Genomic DNA, 14,179 nt, shown 5'->3' on the forward strand with positions numbered 1-14,179 from the left:
CATACTTCACCACGCTGGTTAGTGCTGGTTAGTGAAGGGAGTGGAGGCCCAGGACTGGTTGAGATATCACTCGCTACTCATGTTAGGTCACGGCAGAGGAATTAAACTCAGGCCACCGAGGCCAGTTCAGTTATCACTCGCTACTCGTGTTTGTCATGGTCATAAATCGAGTTCAGGTCTCCCCGGCTCCAGAGCGCAGTGAGCTACTAACTAGTCCAGTCGAGTGTTGTTATTAGTACTGTATGTATGCGTATCTTTGAACTCAATACAATTACAATTTTAATATTTAATTGTATAATATGATAATTGTGTGCTAATTTGGCACACTTTCTGTTTTGTGTATACCAATTGTGAACACTATTTCCTTGGTCACGTATTTTTCCTGTGTCTCAATTGGATCTGTTTACAATATAAATACATTGGTTTAAATATGTAGCTTTTACTGTGCAGTGTGTATGCCCAAAACATACTGCACACAAATACTGAATTCACAGAGATCAGATGTTGTGCATATATAAACAAATAATAATTACATTAGAAAATAACTCAGAGGGTGTTTTTACTTTTAAAGGGATAATAGTATAATTAAAGATTCAAATCAAACGTTAAATTACCTTTTTCAAATGCACCTCGCATGATCCTTGACTATTGCACATTAATCTGCCTTGAACTAGTTTGTGTAACCCCCATTTAATGAGGTCCTAAATCATTTTTATCATTGACAGAACATCTTATAAACAAAGACTGTTTTTCCCTGCCTCTTTATTTGTTTTATCTCGGTGAGTGGCATTTTTATGACTTTAGTGACTTTTGACGTTGGGTCGATGGGTTTGTTCCTTGCCCACCATTAGCACAACTTCTCTGCAGGCATATGGTCTCAGTTGTTTAGTTTTAATTACGCTAGCGGATAGGTGCCAGACGTGAGTGGTGCTGAAGCCACTAAAGCTAAACAGAAGTGGAGACAACCAACCCCCTTCACACAGAGTTAGCTTGTGAAGCACCGAGGTTTTTTTATTTGTTGTCACAAAAGGCCTGCATTGGGACCTGACGTCGACGCACAGCGCACAACCTCGGCCACCGCCTGAGTCGGTGTTACTGCATTTGCCAACTTCTGGTTTGTTTCCAGCTTTGCTTTGCTCTGCTCTCCAGCCAAAAACGGTGGGATATGAATGGATCAAAGTGAGGGGTCATGGTCTTGGCTTGTAAATGGCCTAGCTCCAGAAAGTTGGCACGGAGTGGCCCGCAGACCCGGCTAACCGTTAAATTTGTTAAATTCGCCGTAAAAAAAAACTCGAGATGACGGAGACAATACTTTCTCCGGTTCCTGTCCATTACCATCTAATTGCTAAAGTAAAAAAAAGATTCTTATTAGCTTGTTCTGAAACAGTAGTTGCTTGGTTAATATTGCATCATTTGTCCTGCATTATTATAATAGAAGATACTCAAATGTTGATATACAACTCTAAATTATCCAATCTAAAAATGTATGAATAGCTACGTGGAAATTATGTATGCTGCCAGCCAGTTCATTTTGCAAAACACACTCAAACTAACAATGCAATGATTATATTTCATTTTAAGGTTAATTCTGTTGTAACGGGGAGGTGGGCTATTCTGTCTTACTCCATTAATGTTGCTTTAATAAGTACTTTATACCATACCAAGTACATTCTTTTAGGATATAATGATCCTATGATTGAGCAAAATTTTTTTTACATCATGATAACATTAATATTTGTCCATGTATGTAAAAACTGTACATTCCTTGCATACTTTATTTTCACTTTTAAAGGGTATGTTTATTAAAGTGCTAATTTGTGTTCGATCAGATACCACTTTAGAAAGAGTACGGATGTGCCCAGGGGCTGTTTACTATTGACGCCGTCAGCTCAGTCACTCATTCAGCCTCTCTGCTGCCCCGAACTTCAAGCACTTGAGTTTATGCATGGAGCTGAACACAGTAAACAAAAATCATGCACATGAAGAAAAGATCATGCCTTTAGGAGACGTTTACTGCAGTAGGCTTAAGCACGTTTCAGCATCCTATTACGGAGATATTGTGGGATCTGAGCCAGTAATACGTTAAGCCTTTGTGTGGGCCGCATTCTTTATAAATATTTCACAAGCTGCAATCCCCTGTGGCTCTCTGATTCCCTGTGATCCATGCGCTCAACTGAGATGGCAAATATACCCTCTAACTCTGATGTGATTCATAAACACCAGCGAGTGTATATTTATCCCAAAATGAACAACGGTGTCACGTTTAGTAGCTTTTTATTCTGTTCAGAGATATAAAAATATGCAGTTTCCTTTAGGACCAGGCGAGACTCCCGGTAAGCTGTAGTGATTAATTATTTCTATTTCCATGAGTAACAATGCAAGAGAGCAATATTGTGAGCGTACACCGAAATTGATTTCTCTTAGACGAAGGTACTTTGCAAACCCACTGGCTATCAACAAAGACTCGTTCATGAAGCCATTCCTATATACAGACACAGACACGATTTCAACTGAGAGGATGGGTACAAACTTATCAATCATTGGAAGGACGTTATCAATCAGTTTAAGTCATAACTGGCTGTTATGTTCCCATCCTGCCACCTTCCGATGTTAGTTGTTATTTTCGGCTCTTCGATTTTACATTAACAGGTTAAATTTCTCACACCAACACAGCCACCTCCGCGCGCAGACCCAAACGTGGCGTGGCTTTGCGATCTTCTATTAACATGCTAATCTCTCACATTAACATGCTCATCTCTCACATTAACATGCTCATCTCTCACATTAACATGCTCATCTCTCACATTAACATGCTCATCTCTCACATTAACATGCTCATCTCTCACATTAACATGCTCATCTCTCACATTAACATGCTCATCTCTCACATTAACATGCTAATCTCTCACATTAACATGCTCATCTCTCACATTAACATGCTAATCTCTCACATTAACATGCTCATCTCTCACATTAACATGCTCATCTCTCACATTAACATGCTCATCTCTCACATTAACATGCTCATCTCTCACATTAACATGCTCATCTCTCACATTAACATAGCCACCTCAGTGCGCTCGGCGTGGAGGCCGCTCACCGATCTTACATTAACATGCTCATCTCTCACATTAACATGCTAATCTCTCACATTAACACGCTAATCTCTCACATTAACATGCTCATCTCTCACATTAACATGCTCATCTCTCACATTAACATGCTAATCTCTCACATTAACATGCTAATCTCTCACATTAACATGCTAATCTCTCACATTAACATGCTCATCTCTCACATTAACATGCTCATCTCTCACATTAACATAGCCACCTCAGTGCGCTCGGCGTGAAGGCCGCTCACCGATCTTACATTAACATGCTAATCTCTCACATTAACACGCTAATCTCTCACATTAACATGCTAATCTCTCACATTAACATGCTAATCTCTCACATTAACATGCTAATCTCTCACATTAACATGCTAATCTCTCACATTAACATGCTCATCTCTCACATTAACATGCTCATCTCTCACATTAACATGCTAATCTCTCACATTAACATGCTCATCTCTCACATTAACATGCTCATCTCTCACATTAACATGCTCATCTCTCACATTAACATGCTCATCTCTCACATTAACATGCTCATCTCTCACATTAACATGCTCATCTCTCACATTAACATAGCCACCTCAGCACGCTCGCCGTGGAGGCCGCTTTCCGATCTTACATTAACATGCTCATCTCTCACATTAACATGCTAATCTCTCACATTAACATGCTCATCTCTCACATTAACATGCTCATCTCTCACATTAACATAGCCACCTCAGCACGCTCGCCGTGGAGGCCGCTTTCCGATCTTACATTAACATGCTAATTGTTACCTGGCAGCCCTTTAATTGGTGGAAACCCACCACCAGCATCGTCGTTGACCATCGCTTACATGAGCTGCCCTGCCCATGTTGCTGATGTTTGGGCTTCGTCCATTTTAAACCTTTATAAACAGTTTGCCTTTGGAGGCTATAACCCCCCTTTTCGTGATCACGACCGCTTGTGTTGCGATCGAAACGTCGTGTTTTTTTTTTTCTTCTATCTACGTGACTTTACCGAAAGAACCAAAGAATAGTATTGTACTTCTTCGCCAAAGGCCCATGTCTCAAGGCTATTTCAGCAGGGTCGTGTTTGAGAAGTTTGGCTAATTCCATTTTGAGGTGCAGTATTTGTGTGTGTGCCCAAGCCCACCTACTCTTCTTAAGTGAATGTGATGTCTCGAATTAGTGTTTGATTCTCTGATCCATGTGTTCCTCCTCCTGTAATTTCCATAAGTGCACAAGAGACACTTATCAGCTTTTTTTGATGTGTTTTTGTCAGTGGGAATGTGCCCAATCGATTTGGCATAGCAGGTATGCCAGATCCATACAAGCTATACAATATGTCCCTGTTTACAAACATAACCCATGATATTCACGCAGACATTCATGAATAAACATGGTTAATCGAATTCATTTTGTGCAATTTCTAGATTATACAAAAATACGTGGATAATATGATGAATGGAGCGCTTCCAGGAGACCACTTTCGGGTGATATCTACAGGTAAACTAATTTCGGATGGATTTCCTGCCACTTGAAAATCAAACCATTTATCTGTGAAAACACAATAGAGTGGAAAATAGCATACTATACTGTATTAGAAATAAGTTTTGTTGGCTGGATTCCTGACTGGTTGGTTTCCTGGCGGGCGAAACGTGTCCACATCTGCGAGATGACATCACCAGCATTCCACAGCATAAAGCCGGCCGTGTATCGTACACATGTGATAGACGTAGATGGAGGTGAGGGAGGGATATAAAGAATGGAGAAAGAGGGAGCTGAGGGAGGGAGATAGAGGAAGAAGGAAAATACGGAGAGGCGTGGGGAAAGAGTGAAAGGGCATGAAACGGAGAGGAGAGGAGAGTAAAACGGAAAGAGGAGAGTGAGGCAAATCAACAAGCAGTGGGAGAATTATGGGAGAGGCAATAGATGGGAAAGGGAGAGTGAGGGTGAGAGAGACAGGGCTGTATGTAAGATTGAAAGTTTTGCTGGCTGACTGGGACGGAAGGACGGTCACTTATAAAGTACGTGCGGGTTGCTAGTTTATATTGTCAAGGCTCGGATTAGTGCCGTGTATCTCAATGTGAATGCTTCCACTCTATTATTTTATTTTCAACCCAACAATCGAGTACTGTACAGAGAAGCACAAGAAGGCAGGGTACAACAACGACTCAACGGCCAAGATAAACATATAACAATAGAGGACTTTAAATAAATACGAAGGAAAAACTACCACTGTATATTATTTTAATAAGAAAATTACTAAACCGGTATAGGAGGGACGCACATCTGTGGCGTTGTGTCTACAGTTTATATATATATATTGTCTATACACAGCAACTGCACATCCTCCAACCTGCTCATGGCAAGTCCAGTCCGGATATTGCCTCTCCTTTACATTTGTCCACCCAAATCAATCCCTCTCACCCGGCCAGCTTCCCTCCCTCCTCCCCCTATCCCTCCCTATCCGTCTGCCTCCCTCCCTCCCTGGCCCTCCTGCTCCGTGCTGCCCTACCTCCATCGCTCCCTCCCTCCCTCCCCTCTTGCTCCGTCCCTCCCCCGCACTCTTCATTAGTATCACAATGAGCAGCAGCAGCCGCCGCTGCCTCCCGTGTCATTGCGCAGCGCCAGTGCGGCCACAGTCCCAGCTCACCGGATCCTCCTCCTCCTCCATTCACTTCCACGCCGCAACTCAACTCGCCATCCCATAGCCGTCGTCACATCATCACTCGCTCAGCCACCGACCCACCCATTCACCAAAACCTCACCGGCTCTATCAAAACAGAACGCAAAATCATCTCCGGCTAAAAGGAGGACATCGGGGAGGGTGGGTAAGCAAGAGAATGTATATGTGAGCAAGACTCAAGATATGTGAGCAAGAGGAGCGACACAAGCGAGCGGGCAGGGAGAGCTTTGGAAGTGGGACAAAGAGGAACAACGGGAGAGTGGGAAGGGGCTTGAACGAGAGAGGCTTCGGCGTGGCTCACAATTTGGGGGGGGGGGGGGTGCTGTGAATATATATCGTGGCTGGCTATGCGCCGCTGCTGCTGCTATTGCAGTCGGGAGCAGCAGAAGAAGCGGCAAGAGGAGGAGTCATCGGAGGAGGCGCGCGGCAGCCGCTCTGGATGAATCTGCGTCAGCGCTCGCAATGGAATCGTGCGCAGGTGGGCGACCAGCGAAACACCATCATCACCAACCGCGCTGGACGTGGCTCGCGTTACACATTCAGAATTCGTACTTCTCGTTCACTCTCCGTCGTTACTGCCACCGCTGCTGCTGCTGTAACACTGATCACTTCGAGTCTGGCTGGGACTGTGCCAACACTCGAAACACTTTTAGCACCACTTTGCAGCATTCCTGATTTCATAGCTTTTTTTATTATGAATTGAATTCATTTTATTAATGGAGCGATTTTTTTTCGATATCATAGCTCGAAAGATTATTTTACGCTTGTACCGTGGACTGTAAAAGCAATTGTCCGCATTTTGACATTTATTTTTCGAAAATAGGCGAAAATTAAGTGTGCGTTTTAATTAAATCGCACAACTACCGCGTGCATATGCATGCTGTGATGTGCACAGCCAACAGGTCACACGCGGCGTGTTTATCTTGCCGACTGCGTGACGCAATGGGCAATTGATCAGAGAGCGGACGCCTTGTCTAGCGATATTGCGAGACGTTCGCGATTGTTTGCTTCATTCATCCCCCGGTGTCGTCGTCGTTATTCGTTGAGCGTTTTAAATACACAGAGGAACGCATCCCTGCAAGAAGAGCAAGCACGGCATCCCCAGTGTGACCACGCTGTTATATAACGCGGCGGTGCTGGTGGTGCTGGTGGTGGCGGTGTTGTTACGTGCGAGCAGCTGCAGGACGCGTTGCTTGCCAGTTGGTGGATCTTCTTTCATTCATAAGACACGGGAATGTGTTTTTTTTAAAACGATATTGTATGTGGAGAAGACGGCAATCGTTGATTTGGGTCGGTTCGTACGTGCCACGCAGATGATGTTGTGGTGTACGTAACATACACATTCTAGATATGATGTCACCGTGAGATGTATTTTACAATTTCCTATCCTTGTTATTTTTTGTATGGACAGTCAAGTCATTCAGACGGGTTGATAAAAACCGTGTGCGGGCATTCGTTGACGTTTTCTGCTAAGGGCCGCTTATGCTTATTGTCTGACGAGGTCCTTGACGCCCCTCTTATGTTTGCGAATGTGAAATATTGTTGTCTCGGGCTTCCTGTAAGGTGCAAGCTGTGTTGGTGTGTTGTGTATGCAGTACAGTATCGTGTATATACAACCGTCATTCACTCCTCCAAATAGAGAAACAAAAATGAGATGTGGACTTGAACTGGCGTTCGTGTTGGGACATTATGGGTGGTGAAACGGCTTAGGGTGGGATTGTGGCTGGCTGGGCTAGCTTTTACTTTTACGCTTATTGATAGATTCAAGGAGATGGGTATTACTGTAGTCGGGTTAGGTTATGGATATTATGAGATGTTTGGGTAGATGATTGGTTAGAAGTTTGTTTTGGGCCCTTGTTTAATGTTAGGTTTATGTTTAGTGTTAGATTAGGGGCTCTGGTTAGTGTTAGGTTTAGGATTATGGATGGATTTGAGTGTTAGGATTATCGTTATGGTTACAGCTAGTGATAGGGATAGGAATGGGATTACGCAAACACAAAATGTAGAGTTGATGTTTTGAAGAATATTGTAGAAAATTAATCGGAACATGAAATTGATTCATATAATTTTCTAATAGACACGTACATGCACATACATAGACATGCAGAGTATATATCGTTGTGCTGTTTACAAAACACTATGCGATATTGATAAATATGCAGTACTGTGCTCGATGCAATATGTTTGGGTTTCTTTAATATTACCGAGTCTACAACTGTACCACATGAAACCGTGGTCCAGATTTTCCACCCGTGGAGTCTGTTTTATTTCAAATGCAAGTGAAAGGACTGACATGAATATATGTTCATTAGTAAAATACTGCAAAAACAATGTAACTCCCTATGCCATTATGCCATCCCAAAGTGTGAAAACACAACTTGAGGTGTTATAATGTTGCTTTCTAAAAATGTCACGTGCAAAGATGAATTACCCAGCGTTGCATAGCTGTGCGGTCGACATACGGAGAGAAAAAAAGCGCTCTGCTGAGGAATCGAGGCCGACATCAGCGATGAATCGCAGCCTAAGCTGTCTGCTGACGAATACTTGCATCACCACTCTTCCCACGTGCGGTGAAGCCCACTGCTCTATGAGTTTGATTCTCGTCCATTAAAAAAATAACATCGGTGGCAGGGCCCAGCGGTGGCGAGATGTTGCCTTGCTAGCTTGGTATGCAGGAGGTCGTGGGTTCGATTCTGACCCTGACGCCCGCTGCTGTATATTTGTAGTTTGCATGTGCCCTCTCTTGGTGGTCGCGTGGCTTTACTCTGGGTCCTCCAGTTTTTCCCTCCACATTTAAAAACATGCGTTTAGAGTATTTTGCCGCTATATATTTCTGCATGATAAGCCACTTCGTTGAGTTATCATTTTCGGCCAGGTCGCTTCTGAAAAAGAGCTGATAAAATATTAATAGTTGAAAGTGACATGTGAACTACTGGTCGTGAGACCTCTCCTCTTTTGATCAAACAGGGCTTTATTCAGCAGCGGGACTGACAAAGGACTGTACATGAGTTTGTTATTTACAATAAAGCCAGAGTGAGCTGGTTTTGGATTCTCTAATGATAGGCTGTGTTGTTCCTACAAAAAAACACGTTTACCCAGCACACATTAAAAAGTATTTAGTGATTCACAGAGGTGGGACCTAATGTTATGCACATCATGCTATGATCCTGTGAACGTGGTTAAATTACTGGCCATGCACATACACTGATGCAATTGACAATTGGTATCTTAACATAGTGGTGAGTGCAGTGGTTAGCACACTACGCTATGACTCGCAGCAACCCGAGGTTGATTTCAGTCCACAACTTACATTGGTGACGAGTGGTTATCTGAATAAATCCTGGGTATCTCCCCCCAAACCCCCTTTACCAGCCCAAACTGACTATCATGGTAAAGTATGGTCAAACAACCTTCACCGACATGGTAAGGACAGGGCTTCATCTATCAGTGACACGAAGGGTTGTAAACAATGCTCTGAATATGGTCTGGGCCTCCTGTGAAGTAAGTTTAGCTTAAAATGGGTCACTCGTACGGTGTATGTGTATCTCAACAATTGGGGGACATGTGTTGGTCCCCTATATCCTGATGTCTCCGGCCTTAAAAGTTTACAGCGTTCTACCCGCACGTGTCCCAGTAGCCTACATGGCAAAATAGGATATTTTTCGTGTTTGTCTATAAATTACTGTGCAATACAGGCACATCCTGCAGTACTGTAGATGTTTACATGTTTTATTAATTAACTTGTAAGTTACAGTACTTAGACATGACAATCAGTAAGTATCACTGGTTTTAAACTAGGTTTTATATATATTAAAAAAAATTCAGCATGTGATTACAAAGGGTGTAATTATTCGTTTGTCAGGATTCAGGATCGTGATTCTATGAAATACATTTTTCATTTTGGTGAATGAAACAGCCTCAATTGCCTGGCGGGTTCATGTGACGCAGGACAGAATAAAACAATTAATCAAGATTTTTACTGCACACGTAATCCGATGCATCTGTCATGTATTTTAAGCATCAATATTAATTGATTAATCATGGTGTCATAATTCTAAATATATCACAACAGTATAACATAGTTTGGGTTTTTTTGGTCATATTTATGCAGACAACTCGGTTTTGTAGAAGACGACAACTTTAATAACTATGAACAACTGAAATTGAAGGTGATTTATTTGATCTATTGACCTGACGTATCTGGGAACATAACTACCCCCCCCACACACATGCCCTTGCTAGCAAACCACCACAGAGCTTCTGGAAACAAACAGTGCCCCTAACTCTGGACAATGTGTTTCAACCAGAGAAGTGAGATGGTTAATCTCACAGGCAAGTGCCAACTGTTTGCCGAATTGCACAAACAAGTCTACACGTTGCCTTTTTACACAATACTGTACTACCAAATCACTCCCAATGTGCCTGATCTCGTAATACTTCGATTTTTAAAGGATTTGTCTTACCGAAAACAAGCTTTAAAATGCATTGGGTTCCATGGCGTTGTCTCCAACTCTGTCTGCCCTCTCTGTTCATGTGCTGTAAAGTACGGCCATTGCCTAAACATCACCAACTTATTTTATATATTTTCTCATTGAGTAATGTGTTTTTGACTAATGTGTTTTGTTGTTGTTTGTGCTTGTGCAACACTCCAACTCAACATCGCCAAATAATTCGTCCGATTTTGGAAGCCAAGCAGGTTTGAGCCTGATTCGTCCTGCACTGGAAGGGTGTGCAGTATATAGCAGCACAATATTTTTTTCTTGAATACATCTGGAATGCTTCGACTGTTACCCTCTCATTAATAATAATGGCATTTATAAAGCGCCAGATTTAGCAGAAAAGTCAACAACTCAGAGGTGCGGAGCCAAACTCAGGGGCTGCTTGAAAGCCTGACCCAGACAGATAGGCCTTCAGATGTTTCTTAAAAAGGTCAGAGTGCATTTGATCTTGCGGATGTGCAACGGGACAGAGTTCCACGCCTAGGCAGCAACGGCAAAGAACCGACGTGTGAGGCTCTTAACAGTTTGAGATCTTGGTGTCTGAAGCAGATTTGGGGTTTTCTAGAGGCAATCCGGTTTTCTCCCACATGCGTGAATGGCACTGGCCAAACAAGAGGAACCCTCTTCTTGGTTCTTTCGGTAAAGTCATCACGTAGAAGGGAAATAATAAAATAATAAAAATAAAACATAATAAAATAATTCAAACGACGTGTCGGCCACAACGCAAGCAGCCGCCCTCGGGTGAAGAACAGGTATGTCGGCCGAAACGTCGTGAGAATGATTTTATAATGTTTATTTATTATTTTATTATTTCCCTTCTACGTGACTTTACCGAAAGAACCAAGAAGATTAATCCCTGCAGTCACGAAAGCTTTAAATTGAAATTTAAGAGGGAACCCTCCTTTGAAAGTCTTGATATTCAGTCGTGTTCTCCTGGTTAAAGGGCATTGCTGTGTTATGGGAGATACAGGTACTGTATTTAAATTTTCAATTTCTTATGTAGAGAATACAATTATCGCAAGATTCCAAGTCAAGTACTACAGATAACTGTATTTTAACGTTATGTGTCTTTCAGTCTGGGCTTGGCCTGAGTAATGCAGCTGTTGGTAATCGTTGGTTTTGCTTATGGTTTATTGTGTTATTACAGTTCTAGACTTTCAGAAGGAAGAAGCATAGAGGGCGCAAGATGGTAAAGTTGATTGTTTTGGCATTTTGTGCAGGAAATTAGTGAACAATGGGATAACGGCATAACAATGCGGTCAAAATGTATGTATATTGAGCTTCTTTACATCGTATGTAGCCAACCATGCTAATCCGAGGTGCGGTGGAAGGACGACAAACTAAACACAAAGCAGTAAAAAAGAAATTCGTTTTCAGCTAAGATTTACAAGTGCATAGCTGTTTAAAAAAAGAACAGTTACATGTTTTAAAAAAACATCACAATTTCAGACGTTTTAAATGGCAGCTTCATGCCCTCGTAGTTTGTCTTAAGTCTTCGCGACCACCCATCCCTCCCGCGCTCCCCCACGAGCCCGCATTTTCTCGATGAACCCACCCACTCTTTTATATTCACATGCAAATCAAGCCTGCACGGCTCCCCGCGTGCATCCGATGGTTGGTGATCAGGGAAAGCTGCAACGTGGGAAGTCAAGAGAGTCCCGCAGTTGAGAAACACTGCTTTAGTATACGAACTGTGCTGTCGTAGGTTAGTAAACAAAAACAATCTAATGAGTCTACAGTTTATCAAGTTGGCACAGTAGAATGTACGTATGTATCTTCTTGGTTCTTTCGGTAAAGTCATGTAGAAGGGAAATAATAAAATAATAAAAATAAAACATAATAAAATAATTCTCACGACGTTTCGGCCACAATGCAAGTAGCCGTCCTCAGGTGAAGAACAGTTTTGTCGGGAAGACAGCGTCTGAAATGTTCTTCACCTGAGGACGGCTGCTTGCGTTGTGGCCGAAACGTCGTGAGAATGATTTTATTATGTTATATTTTTATTATTTTATTATTTCCCTTCTACGTGACTTTACCGAAAGAACCAAGAAGATAAATCCCTGCAGTCACGAAAGCTTTAAATCGGTACGTATGTATGTTGAACTTCTTTCACACCGTACGTAGCCAACCGTGCTAATCACAAAGAATAAAAATACCCACAGACAGATTGGCCTTTGAGTTATTTTAATGCGGTACCTGGAAATGTTTGACTGATGCCAAAAATGCTTCAAATAACAACTGGGGAAGCAATGACTCCAAGTAACAATGTGCATGATGTGCATAGCACATGCCGTAAAGACGCTTCCAAATAGTCCCTCGACAACAATGCAAGTTAGAGTGCTCTCTCTATCAGATCAACATTGTGGGCAACATTGACTGATTGCAGCCAGGTCCTGATGCACATTGCTGCATAGCCTCACCAAAGAAGAAGTCAAATGAGTTTGATGTTTATCAGTCATATGTTTATTTGTTTATAGTCAAACGCTGATTGGCTGATTGGCGTTGCCCGACACTCGTTGGTGGCATGTACTTATGAATCCGTCAAGATTACAGTCACCGTAGGGGCCATATCAGTGAAACGTATGAAAAACATGAACTGAAGTACTTTTTGGAAGAGATGAAGTCATGGCAAACATTCTTTATAGATTATCACATAGCTCAAAGTTTAATGAGGCCTACAAAGAGTTGCTTTTTTTCTTCCAATGGAGTCCAAGGAATGTTTCCAGCAGTGGGTGATGTCTTCTGTGTAGCTGTGGAAACAAATGCAAGGAGGTGGCCCGCATGTTCGAGAATGAAATTCCATTCTAAAACAAAACAAAAAATCCCACCGACTTAAGTTAACATTACATTGACGTCCCAGATTTATTTCGCGGTCACACATTACCGTACTTAATGCAAGCATTGCTGTACCGTACATGATGATAATATGAATAGGCTGTTGCATATCAGAATGAAGTGCTGCACCATAAAAGTGAGAGGGCACCATTTTAGCACTCTTATTGCCAAATGACTTGTCAAAGATGACAATATTAATAAAAATGAACACTAATGACCAATTATGCCTGGCATTTGTAGAAACAGGAAAAGTCATCCGACTCGGTGGAAATGTATGCAGTCACCTAAACTCTCACAAATCAATTCGTAAAAAAATTACAAAAAAGCGATTTCATGAAAAAAATCCGCAAAAGACTCTTTCTACCAAAATACTCTCTACCAAAATATTCTTTCTATCAGTATTGCAAAGGGAATTGGAACAAGGAGACATGCAATTTTTATTTTATTTATAGTGACATTCGAGGATAACTTCTCAAAATTGTACTGAAAAATATAGGCAGAGGAAATATTAACCATCTGAGATGTGCCGATGACTTGCTAGTCATAACAAGCAATCGAAATACACAACCGTACAGGAAATGAGACAATACTTTAATAAAGAAAGCTGCAAAGTGGGTCTCTAGATGAATGAGCACAATTTAAATCACGTGCAAGTTCTCAACATCTGAATACATCTGTTCGAGGGACACAGCTGGAAAACACACGAGGGTGCATATACCTCGGGCAGTGACTGTACAACACCCAGCTATGACATGGTCATCATCGATCACTGACAAACAAAATGGAACAAAAAGCTCAAGTGCACAAAGCAGCATGGAGAGGTGCATGCTAAGAATTACTGTATGTTGAGAGCATGGAAGAGGAACAGATTGGAGCGCATATGACAGCAAATATATCATACGGACTGTTCAGAAAAGTACATGGGCTTGGCATGACCCTTTACAAGAAGGTATTGTGGCCAGTGTTCAAACTAATGATGAAATGGCAGCCAAAGGAGGATGGATCCTCCACCTTGGAGTTACACAATCAGCTCATTTGCAAATACGAGATGGAT

General features: G+C 42.0%; 1 protein-coding gene across 2 annotated transcripts in view; it reads left to right on the top strand.

Moving 5' to 3' along the window:
• The first annotated feature begins 5,688 nt into the window (after positions 1-5,688).
• LOC133343371 (leucine zipper putative tumor suppressor 2 homolog) overlaps positions 5,689-14,179 on the top strand; it is a 71,121-nt gene continuing 62,630 nt past the window's right edge. For both annotated transcript variants that reach the window (XM_061552937.1, XM_061552946.1), the window contains exon 1: positions 5,689-6,269. The gene's annotated coding sequence lies outside the window, so the exon portion shown is untranslated. The remainder of the gene's footprint in view (positions 6,270-14,179) is intronic.

Source organism: Lethenteron reissneri, chromosome 17, assembly GCF_015708825.2.
Source record: "Lethenteron reissneri isolate LAM-NWPU_2019-01 chromosome 17, ASM1570882v1, whole genome shotgun sequence".
NCBI classification, from domain to species: Eukaryota; Metazoa; Chordata; class Hyperoartia; order Petromyzontiformes; family Petromyzontidae; genus Lethenteron; species Lethenteron reissneri.